At 44.5% G+C, this 24,790-nt stretch overlaps 1 protein-coding gene across 2 annotated transcripts in view; it reads left to right on the plus strand.

The window, feature by feature from the left end:
- Window positions 1–904: 904 nt before the first annotated feature.
- The window catches only part of ZMAT3 (zinc finger matrin-type 3), a 77,459-nt gene continuing 53,573 nt past the window's right edge, over window positions 905–24,790 (plus strand). Inside the window, exon 1 of one of the 2 annotated variants that reach the window (XM_075338548.1) lies at window positions 905–1,103. The gene's annotated coding sequence lies outside the window, so the exon portion shown is untranslated. Of the gene's footprint in view, window positions 1,108–24,790 lie in introns of both variants that reach the window. The other variant, XM_075338547.1, reaches the window with a different exon arrangement.

Here is a 24,790-nt window from a genome sequence, read left to right on the forward strand (position 1 = left end):
GGGCACCATGAGCGCTGGAGATGCCCTCTCCCCACAGTAGTGGGCACCATGAGCGCTGGAGATGCCCTCTCCCCACAGTAGTGGGCACCATGAGCGCTGGAGATGCCCTCTCCCCACAGTAGTGGGCACCATGAGCGCTGGAGATGCCCTCTCCCCACAGTAGTGGGCACCATGAGCACTGGAGATGCCCTCTCCCCACAGTAGTGGGCACCATGAGCGCTGGAGATGCCCTCTCCCCACAGTAGTGGGCACCATGAGCGCTGGAGATGCCCTCTCCCCACAGTAGTGGGCACCATGAGCACTGGAGATGCCCTCTCCCCACAGTAGTGGGCACCATGAGCGCTGGAGATGCCCTCTCCCCACAGTAGTGGGCACCATGAGCGCTGGAGATGCCCTCTCCCCACAGTAGTGGGCACCATGAGCACTGGAGATGCCCTCTCCCCACAGTAGTGGGCACCATGAGCGCTGGAGATGCCCTCTCCCCACAGCAGTGGGCACCATGAGCGCTGGAGATGCCCTCACCCCACAGTAGTGGGCACCATGAGCGCTGGAGATGCCCTCTCCCCACAGTAGTGGGCACCATGAGCGCTGGAGATGCCCTCTCCCCACAGTAGTGGGCACCATGAGCACTGGAGATGCCCTCTCCCCACAGTAGTGGGCACCATGAGCGCTGGAGATGCCCTCTCCCCACAGTAGTGGGCACCATGAGCGCTGGAGATGCCCTCTCCCCACAGTAGTGGGCACCATGAGCACTGGAGATGCCCTCTCCCCACAGTAGTGGGCACCATGAGCGCTGGAGATGCCCTCTCCCCACAGCAGTGGGCACCATGAGCGCTGGAGATGCCCTCACCCCACAGTAGTGGGCACCATGAGCGCTGGAGATGCCCTCTCCCCACAGTGGCAGCTCCTCCAGCCTCACTCTCTGCACCGTCTGTGGCAGGCGGCCAATGGGAGGGCAGGAGGCCCCGGAAGCTCGTCCACAGCAGCCGGGGAGGAGGCAGGGGCTCTGTGGCTGCTGAGAGCACAGGAGCCGCTGCAGAGGAGAGCTGCCGGCGTGTGCGGCCTCCGAGGATGGTCCCTCAGGAAGACGGCTCCCTGCAGCTGTGCGTGAGTAGCGCCCGCGTCCATCACTCCATCCGTACTGGTCCATAGTGCAGCATCGGAGCTTCCCGGGCTCAGGGACCATCATCTGCACACAGCGGACAGCGCCACGGAGCATGGTGGTGCTATCAGTTAGGAGAATTGGGTTACTTATGAATTATTTCAATTGCAGAATTGTGTGTGAAAAGTTAACCCCTACTTGTCACAGACACTCATCCCTAATAGATGTAATTCTTGGCTACTGGATTCTGTGCCTTTATTTGGTATATGTGACAACTATACACCACTAGTGTATAAATATATATACTGCTCAAAACATTTAAACATCAAAATGGTATTAGTGTTCCCTTTATTTTTTTGAGCAATATATATATATAGTACTTTGTGTAGATATCACAGCATATACACCACTGGCTTATATATCTAATAAGAGCACAGCAAAGCATATATCAAAACCTATACACAACAAGCTTACATTATATGAGTTTAATGACTTTATGTTTTGTAATGTGCCTATATCAGGTGTATATCACAGATATGCATTACAAGTTTATATACAGTACTGTGCCTATATCAGGTGTATATCACAGCCTATATACCACTAGCTTATATACAGTAATGTGCCTATATCAGGTGTATATCACAGATATGCATTACAAGTTTATATACAGTAATGTGCCTATATCAGGTGTATATCACAGATATGCATTACAAGTTTATATACAGTACTGTGCCTATATCAGGTGTATATCACAGTCTATATACCACTAGCTTATATACAGTACTGTGCCTATATCAGGTGTATATCACAGATATGCATTACAAGTTTATATACAGTACTGTGCCTATATCAGGTGTATATCACAGATATGCATTACAAGTTTATATACAGTACTGTGCCTATATCAGGTGTATATCACAGTCTATATACCACTAGCTTATATACAGTACTGTGCCTATATCAGGTGTATATCACAGATATGCATTACAAGTTTATATACAGTACTGTGCCTATATCAGGTGTATATCACAGATATGCATTACAAGTTTATATACAGTACTGTGCCTATATCAGGTGTATATCACAGATATGCATTACAAGTTTATATACAGTACTGTGCCTATATCAGGTGTATATCACAAATATGCATTACAAGTTTATATACAGTACTGTGCCTATATCAGGTGTATATCACAAATATGCATTACAAGTTTATATACAGTAATGTGCCTATATCAGGTGTATATCACAGATATGCATTACAAGTTTATATACAGTACTGTGCCTATATCATGTTTATATCACAGATATGCATCACAAGTTTATATACAGTACTGTGCCTATATCAGGTGTATATCACAGATATGCATTACAAGTTTATATACAGTACTGTGCCTATATCAGGTGTATATCACAAATATGCATTACAAGTTTATATACAGTACTGTGCCTATATCAGGTGTATATCACAAATATGCATTACAAGTTTATATACAGTAATGTGCCTATATCAGGTGTATATCACAGATATGCATCACAAGTTTATATACAGTACTGTGCCTATATCAGGTGTATATCACAGATATGCATTACAAGTTTATATACAGTACTGTGCCTATATCAGGTGTATATCACAAATATGCATTACAAGTTTATATACAGTACTGTGCCTATATCAGGTGTATATCACAAATATGCATTACAAGTTTATATACAGTAATGTGCCTATATCAGGTGTATATCACAGATATGCATTACAAGTTTATATACAGTACTGTGCCTATATCAGGTGTATATCACAGTCTATATACCACTAGCTTATATACAGTACTGTGCCTATATCAGGTGTATATCACAGATCTGCATTACAAGTTTATATACAGTACTGTGCCTATATCAGGTGTATATCACAGTCTATATACCACTAGCTTATATACAGTACTGTGCCTATATCAGGTGTATATCACAGATATGCATTACAAGTTTATATACAGTACTGTGCCTATATCAGGTGTATATCACAGATATGCATTACAAGTTTATATACAGTACTGTGCCTATATCAGGTGTATATCACAAATATGCATTACAAGTTTATATACAGTACTGTGCCTATATCAGGTGTATATCACAAATATGCATTACAAGTTTATATACAGTAATGTGCCTATATCAGGTGTATATCACAGATATGCATTACAAGTTTATATACAGTACTGTGCCTATATCATGTTTATATCACAGATATGCATCACAAGTTTATATACAGTACTGTGCCTATATCAGGTGTATATCACAGATATGCATTACAAGTTTATATACAGTACTGTGCCTATATCAGGTGTATATCACAGATATGCATTACAAGTTTATATACAGTACTGTGCCTATATCAGGTGTATATCACAGATATGCATTACAAGTTTATATACAGTACTGTGCCTATATCAGGTGTATATCACAAATATGCATTACAAGTTTATATACAGTACTGTGCCTATATCAGGTGTATATCACAAATATGCATTACAAGTTTATATACAGTAATGTGCCTATATCAGGTGTATATCACAGATATGCATTACAAGTTTATATACAGTACTGTGCCTATATCATGTTTATATCACAGATATGCATCACAAGTTTATATACAGTACTGTGCCTATATCAGGTGTATATCACAAATATGCATTACAAGTTTATATACAGTACTGTGCCTATATCAGGTGTATATCACAAATATGCATTACAAGTTTATATACAGTACTGTGCCTATATCAGGTGTATATCACAAATATGCATTACAAGTTTATATACAGTAATGTGCCTATATCAGGTGTATATCACAGATATGCATTACAAGTTTATATACAGTACTGTGCCTATATCAGGTGTATATCACAGATATGCATTACAAGTTTATATACAGTAATGTGCCTATATCAGGTGTATATCACAGATATGCATTACAAGTTTATATACAGTACTGTGCCTATATCAGGTGTATATCACAGATATGCATTACAAGTTTATATACAGTACTGTGCCTATATCAGGTGTATATCACAGATATGCATTACAAGTTTATATACAGTAATGTGCCTATATCAGGTGTATATCACAGATATGCATTACAAGTTTATATACAGTACTGTGCCTATATCAGGTGTATATCACAGATATGCATTACAAGTTTATATACAGTACTGTGCCTATATCAGGTGTATATCACAGATATGCATTACAAGTTTATATACAGTAATGTGCCTATATCAGGTGTATATCACAGATATGCATTACAAGTTTATATACAGTAATGTGCCTATATCAGGTGTATATCACAGATATGCATTACAAGTTTATATACAGTACTGTGCCTATATCATGTTTATATCACAGATATGCATCACAAGTTTATATACAGTACTGTGCCTATATCAGGTGTATATCACAGATATGCATTACAAGTTTATATACAGTACTGTGCCTATATCAGGTGTATATCACAAATATGCATTACAAGTTTATATACAGTACTGTGCCTATATCAGGTGTATATCACAAATATGCATTACAAGTTTATATACAGTAATGTGCCTATATCAGGTGTATATCACAGATATGCATCACAAGTTTATATACAGTACTGTGCCTATATCAGGTGTATATCACAGATATGCATTACAAGTTTATATACAGTACTGTGCCTATATCAGGTGTATATCACAAATATGCATTACAAGTTTATATACAGTACTGTGCCTATATCAGGTGTATATCACAAATATGCATTACAAGTTTATATACAGTACTGTGCCTATATCAGGTGTATATCACAGATATGCATTACAAGTTTATATACAGTACTGTGCCTATATCAGGTGTATATCACAGATATGCATTACAAGTTTATATACAGTACTGTGCCTATATCAGGTGTATATCACAGATATGCATTACAAGTTTATATACAGTAATGTGCCTATATCAGGTGTATATCACAGCTATGCATTACAAGTTTATATACAGTACTGTGCCTATATCAGGTGTATATCACAGCTATGCATTACAAGTTTATATACAGTACTGTGCCTATATCAGGTGTATATCACAGATATGCATTACAAGTTTATATACAGTAATGTGCCTATATCAGGTGTATATCACAGATATGCATCACAAGTTTATATACAGTACTGTGCCTATATCAGGTGTATATCACAGATATGCATTACAAGTTTATATACAGTACTGTGCCTATATCAGGTGTATATCACAGATATGCATTACAAGTTTATATACAGTACTGTGCCTATATCAGGTGTATATCACAGATATGCATTACAAGTTTATATACAGTAATGTGCCTATATCAGGTGTATATCACAGATATGCATTACAAGTTTATATACAGTACTGTGCCTATATCAGGTGTATATCACAGATATGCATTACAAGTTTATATACAGTACTGTGCCTATATCAGGTGTATATCACAGATATGCATTACAAGTATATATACAGTACTGTGCCTATATCAGGTGTATATCACAAATATGCATTACAAGTTTATATACAGTAATGTGCCTATATCAGGTGTATATCACAGATATGCATTACAAGTTTATATACAGTACTGTGCCTATATCAGGTGTATATCACAGATATGCATTACAAGTTTATATACAGTACTGTGCCTATATCAGGTGTATATCACAGATATGCATTACAAGTTTATATACAGTAATGTGCCTATATCAGGTGTATATCACAGATATGCATTACAAGTTTATATACAGTACTGTGCCTATATCAGGTGTATATCACAGATATGCATTACAAGTTTATATACAGTAATGTGCCTATATCAGGTGTATATCACAGATATGCATTACAAGTTTATATACAGTAATGTGCCTATATCAGGTGTATATCACAGATATGCATTACAAGTTTATATACAGTACTGTGCCTATATCAGGTGTATATCACAGATATGCATTACAAGTTTATATACAGTACTGTGCCTATATCAGGTGTATATCACAGATATGCATTACAAGTTTATATACAGTAATGTGCCTATATCAGGTGTATATCACAGATATGCATTACAAGTTTATATACAGTACTGTGCCTATATCAGGTGTATATCACAGCCTATATACCACTAGCTTATATACAGTAATGTGCCTATATCAGGTGTATATCACAGATATGCATTACAAGTTTATATACAGTAATGTGCCTATATCAGGTGTATATCACAGATATGCATTACAAGTTTATATACAGTAATGTGCCTATATCAGGTGTATATCACAGATATGCATTACAAGTTTATATACAGTAATGTGCCTATATCAGGTGTATATCACAGATATGCATCACAAGTTTATATACAGTACTGTGCCTATATCAGGTGTATATCACAGATATGCATTACAAGTTTATATACAGTAATGTGCCTATATCAGGTGTATATCACAGATATGCATTACAAGTTTATATACAGTAATGTGCCTATATCAGGTGTATATCACAGATATGCATCACAAGTTTATATACAGTACTGTGCCTATATCAGGTGTATATCACAGATATGCATTACAAGTTTATATACAGTACTGTGCCTATATCAGGTGTATATCACAGATATGCATCACAAGTTTATATACAGTACTGTGCCTATATCAGGTGTATATCACAGCTATGCAATACAAGTTTATATACAGTAATGTGCCTATATCAGGTGTATATCACAGCTATGCAATACAAGTTTATATACAGTAATGTGCCTATATCAGGTGTATATCACAGATATGCATTACAAGTTTATATACAGTAATGTGCCTATATCAGGTGTATATCACAGATATGCATTACAAGTTTATATACAGTAATGTGCCTATATCAGGTGTATATCACAGATATGCATTACAAGTTTATATACAGTACTGTGCCTATATCAGGTGTATATCACAGATATGCATTACAAGTTTATATACAGTAATGTGCCTATATCAGGTTTATATCACAGCCTATATACCACTAGCTTATATACAGCAATGTGCCTATATCAGGTATATATCACAAATATGCATCACTAGCTTCTATACAGTACTGTGCCTATATCAAGTATATATCACAGCCTGTACACCACTAGCTTATATACAGTAATGTGTATATATCAGGTATATATCACAAATATGCATCACTAGCTTATCTACAGTAATATGCCTATATCAGGTATATATCACAAATATGCATCACTAGCTTATCTACAGTAATGTGCCTATATCAGGTATATATCACAGCCTATATCACCCAAAAAATCCTTTATTTGAAATAAAACACAAAAAAGCCCCCTATTTTACCCTTTACTAATCCCTAAAACACCCCTCCAGGTCCGAGTAATCCACATGAGGTCCCACGACGCATCCAGCTCTGCTACATCTGACAATCACAGAGAGCTACAATAGAGCATGATCGCTCTCTGTGAAGGTCAGGCTGCAAGTGAAGTGAGCCACGCGGGATCAGCGGGGACTTCAGCTGTCACCGCACATCACCTGACTGAAGTCACCACTGATATCGCGCTCACTTCAGCCGTGGCCTGATATGCGGTAATGGGTGTAGGACTCCCGCTGTATACTCCCCTTTCCTCACTCCATGCAACATCACTTGTCTTCCTGTCTGTGCCAGCAGCAGCGCCGCTGACCTGTGTGGAGCCGTGCGCACATCGATGACGTCATCGCTGTGCGCACCGCTTTCCACACATCAGCGGGCCGGCAGACAGGAGGTCATCACGATGCTGCAGGGAACAGTGACCGGTGAGTATACTTATTGACTGTCCCCCGCGCCGATGATGATACGCGGGAGGCACTGAATATAGCCTCACATGTTCACTCGAGGCTATAGGAGCCAGGGACGATCACGCGGGCCGGCTGTTTAGTATGCGCGCACCCCCTGCCCATCATCCTGCTCACCTGTCAGCGCCGGCTTCAGGGCTGAGAGATGATGGGTGGGAGGATGCAGTGCATGTGAAATGAGGCTAATGAGCGGGCCCAGGTGGTCACGGTAGGCGCTGCTACAGCCTGCTCTTGCCTCTGATGACCCGCTCCACCACCACCGCACACCCCTTCTCCGCAGCCATCGGACTATAAGACCCACCCACCAACTTTAACTTTACCCCAAGATTTTTGGGGAAAAACGTGCGTCTTATAGTCTGAAAAATACGGTATTTATGAAATGTACCTTATGTATATATCATAGCCTATACACCCAGAGTATATATTTTGTGCCTTTACTATACAGTATATACAGTGAGGAAAATAAGACCTACTAAGAACGGAGAGGTCTGTAATTTGTATCATTGGTACACTTCAACTGTGACAGACAATAAAAAAAAAAAAAATCAGTAAATCCCATTGTTTGATTTTTAAATAATGAAATTCCATTTTATTGCATAAAATAAGTATTTGATCACCTACCAACCAGCAAGAATTCTAAAGGGGGTGTTACACGCTACGATATATCGGGCGATATGTCGTCGGGGTCACGGATTCCGTGACACACATCCGGCATCGTTAGACATATCTTAGCGTGTGACAGCTACGAGCGACTGAACGAGCAAAAATACTCACCTTATCATTGCTCGTTGACACGTCGTTCATTTTCATAAAATCGTTCCTTCTTCTGCGCGCCGGTGGTTTGTCGTTGCCGAGGCAGCCCGCATCGCTACATGTGACACCCTGGGACTGACGAACTGCAGCTTACCTGCGGCCGCCGGCAATGCGGAAGGAAGGAGGTGGGTGGGATGTTACGTCCAGCTCATCTCTGCCCCTCTGCTTCTATTGGGCGGCCGCTGTGTGACGTTGCTGTGACACCGAACGTCCCTCCCCCTTCATGAAGAGGATGTTCGCCGCCCACAGCGAGGTCGTTCGGGAGATAAGTACGTGAGACAGCAGTAAACGATTTTGTGCGACACGGGCAACAAATTGCCCGTGACGCACAAACGATGTGGGCGGGTGCGATCTTTCATGCGATTCCACGAAATATCATCCCGTGTAACGCCGCCTTAACTCTCACTGATCTGTTATTTTTTCTTTAAGAAGCCCCCTTAGGCTACGTCCACACAATTAGGGTTTTCAGCGGTTTGGACGCAGCGTGTATTTGCTGTGTCCAAAACGCTGCATTGTACAGTACAAGCACAGTAGATGGAATTTATAGAAGTCTAATGCCCTCAGTGCTTCTATTCTCTGCAGCATAAACTGACTTGCGGCGCTACTTTCCAAGCCGCAGCATATCAATTTATGCTGCGGAGACACGAGCTGTTCTCCGGAGGAAGAATACAGCTAAAGTCTGCAGTGGTCAGAACCCTGATTGTGGGCACGGGCAGCTGCGGAATCATGCGGATAGCACTCGTAGCCCCGCAGGAGAAGACACGCTGTATCCAGGATGCAGTGTCTCCTGATCGTGTGCACCCACCCTTACTCTGCACTCTTTAGCAGGCTTTACACACTGCGATCTCGCTAGCAAGATCGCAAGCGATCGTACCCGCCCCCGTCGGTTGTGCGACACGGGAAAATCGCTCCCCGTCGCGCACAATCTCGCTTGCCCCGTCACACAGACTTACCTGTCCTGCGACGTCGATTCGCCTCCTTTCTAAGGGGGCGGGTCGTGCAGCGTCACAGCGACGTCACACGCAGCCATCCAATAGAAGCGGAGGGGCGGAGATGATCGGGACGTAAACATCCCGCCCACCTGCTTCCTTCCGCATTGGCGGTGGAGGCAGGTAAGGAGATGTTCCTCGCTCCTGCGGTGTCACACACAGCGATGTGTGCTGCCGCAGGAACGAGGAACAACATCGCTAATTAGAAGAAAACTATTTTTTGTTTTAGGACGACCTCTCCGCGGCAAACGATTTTGGACGCTTTTGCAATCGTGTTAGGTCGCACATAAGTGTCACACGCTGCGATATCGTTAATGACGCCGGCTGTGCGTCACAAACAATGTGACTCGACGATAAATCATTAACGATATCGTAGCGTGTAAAGCCCGCTTTTACTTGTATTAATTGCACCTGTTTTAATTTTTTACCTGTATAAAAGACACCTATCCACATAATCAATCACACTCCAACCTCTCCACCATGGCCAAGACTAAAGAGCTGTCTAAGGACACAAGGACAAAATTGTAGACCTGCACAAGGCTGGGATGAGCTACAGGACAATAAGGCAAGCAGCTTGGTGAGAAGGCAACAACTGTTGGAGCAATTATTACGGAATGGAAGAAACACAAGATGACTATCAATCTTACTCTGTCTGGGGCCCAATGCAAGATTTCGCCTTGTGGGGTAAGGCTGATTCTGAGAAAGGTCAGGAATCAGCCCAGAACTACACTGGAGGACCTGGTCAATTACGGAAAGAGAACTGGGACCACAGTCTCAAAGATTACCATGAGTAACACACTACACTGTCATGGATTAAACTGCTGCAGAGCATGCAAGGTCTCCCTGCTCACACCAGCACATGTCCAGACCTGTTTGAAGTTCACCAATGACCATCTGGATGAAGCAGAGGAGGCTTGGGAGAAGGTTATGTGGTCAGATGAGACCAAAATAGAACTTTTTGCTATCAACTCCCTCACGTATTTGGAGGAAGAAGAAGTATACCCCCAAAAACACCGATCCAACCGTGAAGCATGGGGGTGGAAACATCAAACTTTGGGGGTGCTTTTCTGCAAAGGGGAAAGGACGACTGTATCATATTGAAGGATGGATGGGGTCTTGTTTCTCAATATTTTGGCCAACAATCTGCTTCCCTCAGTAAGAAGATGAGTTATGGCTGGATCTTCAACATGACAATGACCTGAAACACACAGCCAGGGCAACTAAGGGGTGGCTCCATAAGAAGCATTTCAAAGTCCTGGAGTGGCCTAGCCAGTCTCCAGACCTGGACCCAACAGAAAATCTATGGAGGGAGCTGAAACTGAATGTTGCCCAGCGACAGCTCCGAAACCTGAAAGATCTGGAGAAGATCTGTATGGAGGAGTGGGCCAAAATCCCTGCTGCAGTATATGCAAACTTGGTCAAGAACTACAGAAAACGTCTGACCTCTGTAATTGCAAACAAAAGTTTCTGTACCAAATATTAAGTTCTGTTTTTCTATTGTATCAAATAGATACATGCAATAAAATGCAAATTCTAATCTAAAAATCATACAATGTGATTTTCTGGATTTTTTTATTCTGTCTGTCACAGTTGAAGTGTACCTATGATAAACATTACAGCCCTCTCCATTCTGTGTAGGTTGGAAAACTTTCAAAATAGACAGTGTATCAAATACTTATTTTCTCCACCGTATATAGCAGCCTCTACACTACGAGTATATATAATGTAGAGATCACAAATATAAATCACAATCTTATATGTGTTCTCAAATGCTAGGATTTACTGACATGTTGTACACCCAGGCACATTGCCCTGTCATTCACACCAATGCCTGGGGAACAATCATCCTTTAGTAGATATCACACCAACAAAACCACAGGGTGCTAATTGTTTAACAATGTTCCACTGACACCTACATTAATAATGTAATGGGGGTCTGCTGCCTGCCTAAATCAATGTTTAAAATAAAACATTCTTAAAGTGTGCTGGTCCTATGCTAATTAGGCCTTTGACTAGTCGAAGGGATGTTGTTTCCCCAGACTAGTAGGGCCTCTTTCTATGTTATTACGCCCCTGTGGGTGTCATAACATGATAAAGTCTCAGCTTTATCTTCATCTACCTGTAACTAAAGAGTGTCACCCATATAAATTTGACTCCTAATATTGGGGCATAGGCCATTATATGGAGATATTCTTCTTCTCTTGAAGATTTGTCACATACAAGCTACTTCTCATCAGTAGGGTGTATGGTGTTTCTGGAGTGAATTACAGGCTAGTAAATTTGAGGTTGTGGAGAATTTCTCATGCGATGCCGGTCAGGATTGGTGCACCTGCAATAAGCGCAGAATAGGTTGCAACCATTTCCAGTCCCCTGATGCAGCACATTGGATGCATAACTGACGACTGACAGAGGGAGATGGGTCATCCCAGATATTCACTCATCATGTTCCTTGTATGCGTCTCATGGGACATAGCAGACAAGGGGGCTCATTATAGCATTGTGCGGGGTGCTGAAGGCTGTCATGTTGAAGCCTGTTAAATGATTGACCACCCCAGTGAGACCTAAAATGTCTAGCATGTTGGCTGCCACCCAGCATTCACAGAGTCCAGACTGTAATATCTGGTGTTTTATGCAGCCTGCAATCTGATCTGCCCAAGCGCTCATGCCACTAAAGGGTCTGATATGGCTGAGAGCAAAACTCTTTGGGGCTAGTGGTTGTCAGCAGCCTGAATAAATAATGGTGGAAACATAGAATTTGTAAAAACATGAACTAACTCGACTAGTGTGTCGAGGATTGCTATATAGCCACTGGTGTACAGTGCCTTGCGAAAGTATTCGGCCCCTTTGAATTTTTCAACCTTTTCCCACATTTCAGGCTTCAAACATAAAGATAAAAAACCTTAATGTTCTGGTGAAGAATCAACAAGTGGGCCACAATTGTGAAGATGAACAAAATTTATTGCTTATTTTAAACTTTTATAAAAAATAATAAACTGAAAATTGGGGCGTGCAATATTATTCGTCCCCTTTAAGTTAATACTTTGTAGCGCCACCTTTTGCTGCGATTACAGCTGCAAGTCGCTTGGGGTATGTATCAGTTTTGCACATCGAGAGACTGAAATTCTTGCCTATTCTTCCTTTGTAAACAGCTCGAGCTGAGTGAGGTTGGATGGAGAGCGTTTGTGAACAGCAGTTTTCAGCTCTTTCCACAGATTCTCGATTGGAATCAGGTCTGGACTGTGAATTGGCCATTCTAACACCTGGATACGTTTATTTGTGAACCATCCCATTGTAGATTTTGCTTTATGTTTTGGATCATTGTCTTATTGAAAGACAAATCTCCGTCCCAGTCTCAGGTCTTTTGCAGACTCCAACAGGTTTTCTTCAAGAATGGTCCTGTTGGTCCATCCATCTTCCCATCTATTTTAAAGGGGTGGTTCACCCATTTTTTTTATTTTCTGTATGAGCTCTACTTACCTTTCTAGGCGTCTTCTCCATTGGCTTCTGTTTCCAGTTCTGGCACTGAGCGGCGCTATCCTGCACGCTCAGTGCCGGTCACATGACCCCCTGGAGCTGTGGCCGCCGGCATCCTCTGACGTCCCGGCATTTCCGGGCTCTCAAACTCGTCGGGTACGTCACAGGATGCCGGCGCCACTCAGATTGAGTGACAGGGCTGTGGGCGGTGACTACCGCACGTCACAGCTCAGCATCGAGGGGAGGATCCGGAGGAAGTCAGTGTGGAGCCGGAAGAGTCCTGCAGAGAGGCTGAAGCACGGGGCGCCAGTGTGCAGTACAGGGGGGGGGGGGGTTCTTCAGCTGAATCCCCCCCTGCACGTAAGTATGTGCTCACACTGTCCACCCGCCCGCTCTGCTGCGATGTCAGGAGAGCGGCCGGTGTCGGGCAGTGTGATCATCTGCTCCTCCCAGCAGCAAGACACTGACAGGCATGTCACCGCTGTGCTCTGCCATCTGTCCTGCTGCATGGGACCAACTGTCTGCACTCTGTCACCTGCACCACAAGTCACAGAGTGGAGACAGTTGGTGACAGAGCACCTCTGCCCCCCCTCTTCTTTCCCCACTCTCTTCTCCCCCCACTCTTCTCCCCCTCCCCTCTTCCCCCTCTTCTCTGCCCCCCTCTTATCCCTCTCTCCTCTCCCCTCTCTTTTCCCTCGCTCTCTTCCCCCCTCGCTCTCTTTTCCTCCCCCCTGCGCTCTCTTTTCCTCCCCCCTGCGCTCTCTTTTCCTCCCCCCTGCGCTCTCTTTTCCTCCCCCCTGCGCTCTCTTTTCCTCCCCCCTGCGCTCTCTTTTCCTCCCCCCCTCGCTTTCTTTTCCTCCCCCCTCGCTCTCTTTTCCTCCCCCCTCGCTTTCTTTTCCTCCCCCCTCGCTTTCTTTTCCTCCCCCCTCGCTCTCTTTTCCTCCCCCCTGCGCTCTTTTCCTCCCCCCTCGCTCTCTTTTCCTCCCCTCCTCGCTTTCTTTTCCTCCCCCCTCGCTCTCTTTTCCTCCCCCCTCGCCCTCTTTTCCTCCCCCCTCGCTCTCTTTTCCTCCCCCCTCGCTCTCTTTTCCTCCCCCCGCTCGCTCTCTTCTCCCCCCCGCTCGCTCTCTTCTCCCCCCCGCTCGCTCTCTTTTCCTCCCCCCTCGCTCTCTTTTCCTCCCCCCCGCTCGCTCTCTTCTCCCCCCCGCTCGCTCTCTTCTCCCCCCCGCTCGCTCTCTTTTCCTCCCCCCTCGCTCTCTTTTCCTCCCCCTCGCTCTCTTTTCCTCCCCCCACGCTCTCTTTTCCTCCCCCCTCGCTCTCTTCTCCCCCCCACTCGCTCTCTTCTCCCCCCCGCTCGCTCTCTTCTCCCCCCCCTCGCTCTCTTCTCTCCCCCTCGCTCTCTTTTCCTCCCCCCCTCGCTCTCATTTCCTCCCCCTCGCTCTCTTTTCCTCCCCCTCGCTCTCTGTTCCTCCCCCTCGCTCTCTTTTCCTCCCCCCTCGCTCTCTTTTCCTCCCCCCTCGCTCTCTTCTCCCCCCCGCTCGCTCTGTTCTCCCCCCCGCTCGCTCTCTTCCCCCCCCGCTCGCTCTCTTTTCCTCCCCCCGCTCGCTTTCTTTCCCCCCCCCCCCCTCGCTCTCTCTCTTTTCCCTCGCTCTCTCCTGGCATGGTCAGTACAGAAATCTCTCCATCGTGGAGGGGTGAGAGGGAGTAATAAACATGGAGTCCCTACTGTGTCTGTGTATTTATTTCTAATAAAGTATTTTTCTCTGTGTGGTCTTTTTTTTTTAAACCCTTTATTGGAGATTCTTAATGGCCAGGTCAACCTTGGCCTGACATTAAGAATCTCGGGCTTTATACCAGCGGGTAAAACATAGCTGGTATTAACCCCTTATTACCCAGTGTGCCACCTGCCACCAGGGCCACTGGAAGAGTTGGATACAGCGCCAGAAGATGGCGCTTCTATGAAAGCGCCATTTTCTGGGGCGGCTGTGGACTGCAATTCGCAGCGGGGGGCCCAGAAAGTTTGGGCACCCTTCACTGCGGATTCCAATCCCCAGCTGCCTAGTTGTACCTGGCTGGACTCAAAAATTCGGCGAAGCCCATGTCATTTTTTTTTTAATTATTTCATGAAATTCATGAAATAAAAAAAAAAAAAAGGGCTTCTCTATATAAAAAAAAAAATGCTTCCCTGCATTTCTATTGCCAGTGAAAGTAACACCAAGCAGCGGGGGCTAGCAGCCAGTAGCTGCTTTGGTTACCCTTAGCAACAGAAAATGCAGCGGGAGCCCACAAACAATGTGATTTTTTTGTTTTTTTATTTTTAATGAATTTTTTTAAAAAAAAAAACGGCATGGGCTTCGCCCATCGAGCACCAGAGCATTTTACTGCTCAATTCATCCCAAGTAATCAGATGACTCCAGTGTCGGCCGATTACTTGTTCTGTGTCCCCCTGCATCCATCGCAGCGTGTACGGGCTGTGAGGTCAGCGGAGTGGAGACAGTGACATGCTCTGCTCTGACACATAGTGTGCTGCATGTCACTATCTTTCTCCACTCTGGCACTTGTTGTGCAGGTGACCGGATGCTACATGTCACTAACTGTCTCCATTATGGGACTTGTTGTGCAGGTGAGAGTGTATACAGTTGGTACTATGCAGCAGAAATCACAGAGTGGGGCAGTTAGTGACATGTATCATCCGGTCACCTGCACAACAAGTCCCAGAGTGGATACAGTGACATGCAGCACACTATGTGTCAGAGCAGAGCATGTCACCAACTTGCTCTGCTCTGTCACCTGCGGTGCTGCATGTCACGTTTTTGCCGCGATTTGGTGCCTTTTTTGCTGCGTTTTTGCTCACTGCGTTTTTAATCAGTGCACAATGCCATTAAAGATTGTTGATGAAAAAAATAAAAAAGGTCTGATGTCATTTCCTTATTCAAAATGTTCATTGTATGCAGGAGAGCAGACAGCAGCTGCAGAACTACAAGGCTCAGCATCCTCCATCCAGGACTGTATGCAGTTTTTTACCCAAAAAGAAAAAAAAATGACGTGGGCTTCGCCATATTTTTGTATGCTAGCCGGGTACAGCAGGCAGGTACGGGCTGCCCCCAACCCCCAGCTGCCTAGTTGTACTTGGCTGGGAACCAAAAATATAGAGAAGCCCTTTTTTTTTTTAATTATTTCATGAATTTCATGAAATAATTTAAAAAAAAAATGACGTGAGCTTCGCCTAATTTTGGTGTCCAGCCGGGTACAACTAGGCAGCTGGGGATTGGAATCCACAGTGAAGGGTGCCCAAGCTTTCTGGGCACCCCCACTGCGAATTGCAGTCCGCAGCCACCCCGGAAAATGGCGCTTTCATAGAAGCGCCATCTTCTGGCGCTGTATCCAACTCTTCCAGCTGCCCTGATGCCGGGTGGCTAGCCGGGTAATAATGGAGTTAGGGCTAGCTGTATATTATCAGCTAGCCCTAAGCCCGAAATTCATGGTGTCACGCCAATATTAGACATGGCCACCATGAATTTCTAGTAATGATAAAAAAAAAAAAAAACCACAACACACAGAAAAATATTTTTATTAGAAATAAAACACAACACAATTAGTGACTCCATCTTTATTGAAATAAACCCCCCTCTGCAGTAATCCTGGGTCAGGGTCCCGCGCTGTCCAATCCGGATCCAATATCATCTGATCGGTTTGCTGGAAGGCAAAGCGATCAGATGATGTGTCAGGTTAAACTACGTGAATCACATCACACATCAGCTGATTGTATAAAAGCCGATTATACAAGCAGCTGATGCATCAGTAGAAAAAAAAAATAAATAAATAAATACTCACGTCTGTGCTGATTACCGGCAGCTCCTGGAGCGATCGGATGAGAGTCTGATCCTGTCCCATTGCTGCAGGAGCTGCCGGTAATCAGCTGATGAAGTCCCCTGACGGCAGGATCAGCTGATAGCCGGCCGGGCGCGAAAAAGCCGGCGAGAATCGATCAGCTGATGCGTCAGGTGACTGCATCAGGTGATCCACGGCCAGGTCCTGCAAGCTTCGTGCATGCACCGGGGAGACTGCACACAGCCGAAGCGGCGGGACCGAGACAGGGGCTGGAAGCAGGCATGGCACCGGGACCCTGCAGACAGGTGAGTATGACATACACACACACATACACACTCACTCACACACTGTATATACGCACACATACACTGTATATACGCGCGCACACACACTGTATATACGCACACACTGTATATACGCACACTGTATATACGCACACACTGTATATACGCACACACTGTATATACGCACACACTGTATATACACACACACTGTATATACGCACACACACACTTTCTTCCCCTGGCTGTGCAGAGCTGCTGCTGTCTCTCTGTAATTGATCTCAGTGCACATCCACTGGGAAGAGGCAGGGAGGAGGGTTTGGGTGGGAGCAGAGTGGGTGTATTAGACACAATGGGTGTGTTAGATAAGCTAGACACCGCCCTAGAGCCACAAAGAATTCTGGGACTTGTAGGAACTGAACACAGGAAGTCAGAGGAGAGATTAACCCCATCAGAGCTGGAGCCAGCAATGACCGTGTGCTGCTAGTGCACAATGAAAGGTAATTTTGCTGAAAAAACATAATAGATGTGTTGAGGGGCACATATTAGCAAGATTTATCAGAAAAAAAAAAAATCAGTTTTGGTAACTGGACAACTTCTTTAACCATCTTGCCTGTCCCTGCTGAAGAAAAGCAGGCCCAAACCATGATGCTGCCACCACCATGTTTGACAGTGTGGATGGTGTGTTTAGGGTGATGGACTGTGTTGCTTTTACCCCAGATATATCATTTGGCATTGTGCCCAAAAAGTTTGATTTTGGTTGCATCTGACCAGAGCACCTTCTTCCACATGTTTGGTGTCTCCCAGGTGGCTTGTGGTAAACTTTAAACAACTCTTTTTATGGATATCTTTGAGAAATGGCTTTCTTCTTGCCACTCTTCCATAAATGCCAGATTTGTGCAGTGTACGACTGATTGTTGTCCTATGGACAGACTCTCCCACCTCAGCTGTAGATCTCTGCAGTTCATCCAGAGTGATCATGGGCCTCTTGGCTGCATCTCTGATCAGTCTTCTCCTTGTTTGACATGAACGTTTTGAGGGACGGCCGGGTCTTGATAGATTTGCAGTGGTATGATATTCCTTCCATTTCAATATGATAGCTTGCACAGTGCTTCTTGGTATGTTTAAAGTTGTAACCAAATCCGGCTTTAAACTTCTTCACAACAGTATCACGGACCTGCCTGTTGTGTTCCTTGGTCTTCATGATGCTCTCTGTGCTTTAAACAGAACACTGAGACTATCACAGAGCAGGTGCATTTATACGGAGACTTGATTACACACAGGTGGATTATATTTATCATCATCAGTCATTTAGGACCACATTGGATCATTCAGAGATCCTCAATGAACGTCTGGAGTGAGTTTGCTGTACTGAAAGTAAAGGGGCTGAATAATATTGCACGCCTCAATTTTCAGTTTATTCTTTTTTACAAAAGTTTAAAATGAGCAATAAATTTCGTTCAACTTCACAATTGTGTCCCACTTGTTGTTGATTCTTCACCATAACATTAAAACTTTTATCTTTATGTTTGAAGCCTGAAATATGGGAAAAGGTTGAAAAATTCAAGAGGGCCGAATACTTTCGCAAGGCACTGTAACTTGAAGCTCATGGACCATATTTATTAAGAGACGCATGACTCATTGAATTTAGCGCATATTACCCCAGTATAGCGATGCATCAAAACCAGCTCTCACGTCTTAATGAATCATCTCCTTGAAGTCGTTGCCCCTTTCAGAAAACCTTGGTCTGCTGGCTCAGTTGGTGTAGAAGAATAAAGCACTCTTTACATACCCTCTTCGGTGCCATGCTGTATTTTGGCGATTCTCCATTGATTGTGTTTAGCCTGCGACGTTAACAGTGCTGCAGCCAATCACTAAGCTCAGTGACTGACAAATGTTTTCTTAAAGGGACAATCCCTTTCATATTATTTTTTGGAAATGTTATTCTTGACTTGAAACTTCAATGGTCACTGGTTTGCATAATAAAAGCTTTATGTAGCTATATATTATGGCATAAAATAAGTGACCCCCTTAGAATGTAACAAAGTAAATTACACAGAAGGGCTGCAGACAATCTACACGTAACCATGGAAACTGCTCGCCTAATTAGTCGGGTCCGGATGTTGGCAACGAAGACATTTGAAAATGAACCAAATTTTTATTCCTTTATGCTTGACAGGTCAAAATTTTAGTATTGTGACTATTGACATTATCTTATAGGCTTCTTTAAAACTTTATACAAGCCCTAACATTATAAGCTTAAAAGGGCTCTTCGGAAATAGATAAAAGTAAATACTAAATAGTTTCAATTAGGCTATGTGCGCACGTTGCGTACTAGCCCTGCAGAATTTTCTGCAGCGATCTGAAGAGCACACGTGCGCTTCAAATCGCTGCAGAAAATGTCCGTAGAAAAAAAAAAAGCCGATTCCATGCGCTCTGCCTGCAGCTCCTGCCATAGACAGAGCAGGAGCTGCCGGCAAAGCACACGGAAGAAATGACATGTCACTTCTTGAACGCAGCGCTTCGGGCAGCAGCCGAAGCGCTGCGCTCTAAGACGCCACGTGCGCACGGCCCCTGCATAATCTCCATAGACTGTGCAGGGGACACAGGACGCATGCAGTTACGCTGCGCTACAAAGCGCAGCGTAACTGCATGAATTACGCACACGTGCGCACATAGCCTTATACTAATCTCATTTGTTTTGTATAGGGATGTAATCACTATATAACATAATATCTGCCATCTTTTTACTATTAATAGTACTGGTGCCTATAAGCATGTGCAGGATGGACTTGATCCAACTTTTCTGCACTATCATCTGTACTGGCACAGCTATGTACCCGTGTGCCCCTTCCCTTCATGTATGAGGAAGAAATTCACACTGCTGTCCATCCTGTCTCTCTGATACAATACTGGAGATAACAGGGTGCAGAGGTAAGAGGCTGCTCACACTGCTGCCCATCCTGTCTCTCTGATACAATACTGGAGATAACAGGGTGCTGAGGTAAGAGTCTGCTTGCACTGCTGTCCATCCTGTCTCTCTGATACAATACTGGAGATAACAGGGTGCTGAGGTAAGAGGCTGCTCACACTGCTGTCCATCTTGTCTCTCTGATACAATACTGTAGATAACAGGGTGCTGAGGTAAGAGGCTGCTCACACTGCTGTCCACCTTTTCTTTTTATATAATACTGGTTATACCAGAAGTACTAAGGTAAGAAGAGGCTGCTTACACTGCTGTCCATCCTGTCTTTCTGATCTAATACAGAAATACCAGGGTTGCTGAGGTAGCAAGAGTCTAGTCAAATTGCAGTCCACCCTGTCTTTCTGATCTAATTCTGGAGAGACCAATGATCCTGAGGTAAGAGCAGGCCGCTTACACTGCTGTCCACTGTGTCTTTCTGATTTAATTCTTAAAATGCCAGTAATGCTGAAGTAAAATGAGACTTCCCACACTGCAGTCTACCCTGTCTTTCTAAAAACTGAACAGCCACTGTGACCTGACGATGCCTTAAAGGGAACCAATCACCAGGATTTCCGTATATAAGCTAAAGCCAGTGCTATACTGCCGCTATGAGGCAGATTCTCTCCATACCTGTATTGGTCACCTCGGATGTTTTGGTTTTGGAATCCAAAAAAGTAAAGTTTATAACATTAGCTGTTTGTTGAGTTACAACAGCAAAGGAGCAGATAATATATTCATAGTTACCCCCTATCCCTGTTAGAATGAACATAACTATTATACAAATGAATCACTTTGTCTGTTGCAGGAGCTGTGTGGGGTCATACCCATGTGACCAGAAGGGGCCGAAGGGGCGGGGCCTCAGCCAACAAAGCTGGATACCAGGTCACATGGGTATTAGTGATGGGCAGTCCGGCTCTTTTTGGAGATCCGGTTCCCATGGCTCCATTCACCAAAAAGAGCTGGCTCTTTCGGATCGTTCATGGCTCCCTAATAAATATGTGTTCAACCGCAGGTGAACACATATTTAAGCTTGTGTTAATGCCGCCAAAACCACGCCCACCTGCGGCTAAACCCCACCCACCCACAACGATCCAATTAATTTGCCGAATGGGTGTGGTTTTGTTCAGGTGGTCGCAGTGTCGCCGACCAAACACCCATATTTTACGCCCAGTGAGAGCCGTTTAGAGGATTTAGTGGCTCTCACTGGGGTTCCGACTCCTGTCAGTCACAGCAGGGAGCCAGATCTTTGTGTCGGATCGTTCCCGACCGACACATCACTAATGGATATGACCTCACACAGGTCCTGTAGAGACAAAGTGAATCGTTTGTGTAATACTTATGCTAATTCTAACAGGGGGGGAGGGATAACTATGAATATATTATCTGCTTCTTTGCTGCTGTCACTCAACAAGTAGCTAATTTTATAAACTTTACTTTTTTGGATTTTAAAACCTAAACATCCGAGCTGACCACTACAGGTATGTAGAGAATCACCCTGATAGTGCCAGTATAGCACTGGCTTTAGCTTATATACGAAAATCCTGGTGATTGGTTCCCTTTAACAATATATGGTATAGGTTATTTCCAGATCACAGCTGAGGTGCTTCCTTCTGCACATGCTCAGAGGTATTCTAGAACAGTTTTCTGTAAGTGTAACAACACAGCTATCATTTTATATACTGCAATGATTACTTCCCTATTAAAGGTATGTATGATTGTATTCATATTGTCATTTTCATTCTCATATTTTTCTACTCCCAGATAATCAATTTAATGGGATTTATTTTCTAATATAATTGTATTACCTATTCAAAGGACAGATAACAAATTTCTGATTTTGGTCCCACTGCTAGGACCACCAATGATAACTACAATGAAGTCCCCGTTTTGTTGACAAGTGCACTGCTCCTTCTATTGTGTGTAGGAGTGATGGGGAATTAGCAGGTTCAGTGCTTGGCTTTCTCTATACGTTTATGTTTCTGGGACTGATAGTAGCAACCTGATTACAACCATTCTCAGCCATATTAGCTCTAAGGGGTACTTTGCACACTACGACATCGCAGGTGCGATGTCGGTGGGGTCAAATTGAAAGTGACGCACTTCCGGCATCGCAGGCGACATCGTAGTGTGTAAAGCCTAGATAATACGATTAAAGAGCGCAAAAGCGTCGTAATCGTATCATCGGTGTAGCGTCGGCGTAATCCATAATTACGCTGACGCGATGGTCCGATGTTGTTCCTCGCTCCAGCAGCAGCATCTCCGCCCCTCCGCTCCTATTGGCCACCTGCCGTGTGACGTTGCAGTGACGCCGTACGACCCGCCCCCATAATAAGGAGGCGGGTCGCCGGCCAGAGCGACGTCCCAGGACAGGTGAGTCCATGTCAAGCTGCCGTAGCGATAATGTTCGCTACGGCAGCTATCACAAGGATATCGCAGCTGCAACGGGGGCGGGGGACTATCGCGCTCGGCATCGCAGCACCGGCTTGCGATGTCGCAGCGTGCAAAGTACCCCTAAGGCTATGTGCGCACTAGAAAAGTGATTTTTCTTAAGAACATTTCTTGAGAAACTTCTGGGAGTTGAAGATTACCGCATCTGCGGTAAAAAAATGCAACAAAACCGCGGTTAAAACGCATGCGTTTTTGCCGCGATTTTCCCGCGGTTTTTCCGCAGGTTGGTCCCTGCGGTTTTTTATGCTGTAACTGCAATAAATAATATAGATAATAGATAGATAATCGATAGATAGACAGATAATGGATAGAGGGAAAGATGGATAGATGAATAGATAGATAGATAGATGAGAAAGACCTATATAATGTCCCATCCCCCTGCATATTCTAAGCTGGCACCCTTTAGTGACTTTCATGTGGCACTAAAGGGTGCTTAGATTTGTATTTAGCCAAAAAATAAATAAAAAAAAACGACGTGAGGGCCCCTCTATCTTTTGTAGCCAGCTAGGGTAAAGCAGACGGCTGCAGCCTGCAGACCACAGCTGGCAGCTTTACCTTGGCTGGTAATCCAAAACAGAGGGCACCCCATGCTGTTATTTTACATTAAATAAATAATTTAAAACAAAAAACGTGGGGTCCCCCCCAAATTGGATCACCAGCCAAGGTAAAGCGGACAGCTGTGGTCTGGTATTCTCAGACTAGGGAGGCCCACTGTTATTGGACACTCCCCAGCCTAAAAATAGCAGGCTGCAGCCGCCCCAGAAGTGGCGCATCCATTAGACGTGCCAATCCTGGTGCTTCGCCCCAACTCATCCCGTTGCACTGGTGCGGTGGCAAACAAGGTAATATATGGGGTTGATGCCAGATGTGTAATGTCACCTGGCATCAAGCCCTGGGGTTAATGATGTCACGCGTCTATCAGATACCCGACATCACTAACCCAGTCAGTAAGAAATAAAAAATAGACAACAAAAAAAGTTTTATTTGAAAAAACACTCCCCAAAACATTCCCTCTTTCACCAATTTATTGAAAAGAACAATCAATTCTAGGCCCGGCGTAATCCAATAAGGGGGTCCCACGATGATCCATACCATAGTCACTGTCCCAGTCAATGAAGAACAGAATGTTCCCCATTGGCTGGGAGAGCAGTGCAGTGACCTGAGCTAACATCAATAGGTCAGCCCAGGTCACTGCAGGGCATGACCAGCGCTGACTTCAGGAGGTTAGATGAGATCATTACCTGCAGTGATGATCTCCTGCACTGCTGACGTCAGCGCTGTCACTGACTTCTATGCCCGCCGCGTTCTCAGCAGTATCGCGAGAGCCCATGACGTCACCGCTATTGACAGTCTCTGGCCGCCCGAGAGATGGGCATAGAAGGCAGTGACAGCGTTGACGTCAGCACTGCAGGAGATCGTCACCGCAGGTAATGATCTCAGCTAACCTGACAGCAGCGCTCGTCATCCCCGCGGCTGCCAGCACTGCAGGGTGAGAAGCTGCTGATACTGCGGGCAGACACTGACATTGCAGTGCGGGCAGCCGCGGGGCTGGAGCGGGACACAGACTTCACGGGCACCCGACGGAGGTCACACGGAAGCGCTTCTTTGCGGCGTCCAGGGAGTGTGATCTGTGTGTTTACTCTCTGCTCCGCTTCCTCTTCCTGTCATAATGACATCACTTCCTGCAAAACCGCAGGCAGCGATGAACATTACTGCAGGTAAATCGCGGCTATACCGAGGGTATACCGCACATCATTTGCTACCTGCGGTATACCCCCGGTATTTCGCAATTACATTACAGTGAATGGAGTGAAATGCCGCAGATACCTGCGGAAAAGAAGTGACATGCACATTTTGTCAAGAAATTTTCTCAAGAAATTCTGCAGAAAGAATTTTCTTGAGAAAAAAACGCAGTGTGCGCACAGCTATTTTTTTTTCCCATAGGTTTTGCTGAGAAATGTCTGCAGAAAGATTACAAACAGTTCTCAAGAAATTTCTGCCGCAAAACCGCGGGTAAAACG

The sequence above is a fragment of the Anomaloglossus baeobatrachus genome, chromosome 3 (genome assembly GCF_048569485.1).
Source record: "Anomaloglossus baeobatrachus isolate aAnoBae1 chromosome 3, aAnoBae1.hap1, whole genome shotgun sequence".
NCBI classification, from domain to species: domain Eukaryota; kingdom Metazoa; phylum Chordata; class Amphibia; order Anura; family Aromobatidae; genus Anomaloglossus; species Anomaloglossus baeobatrachus.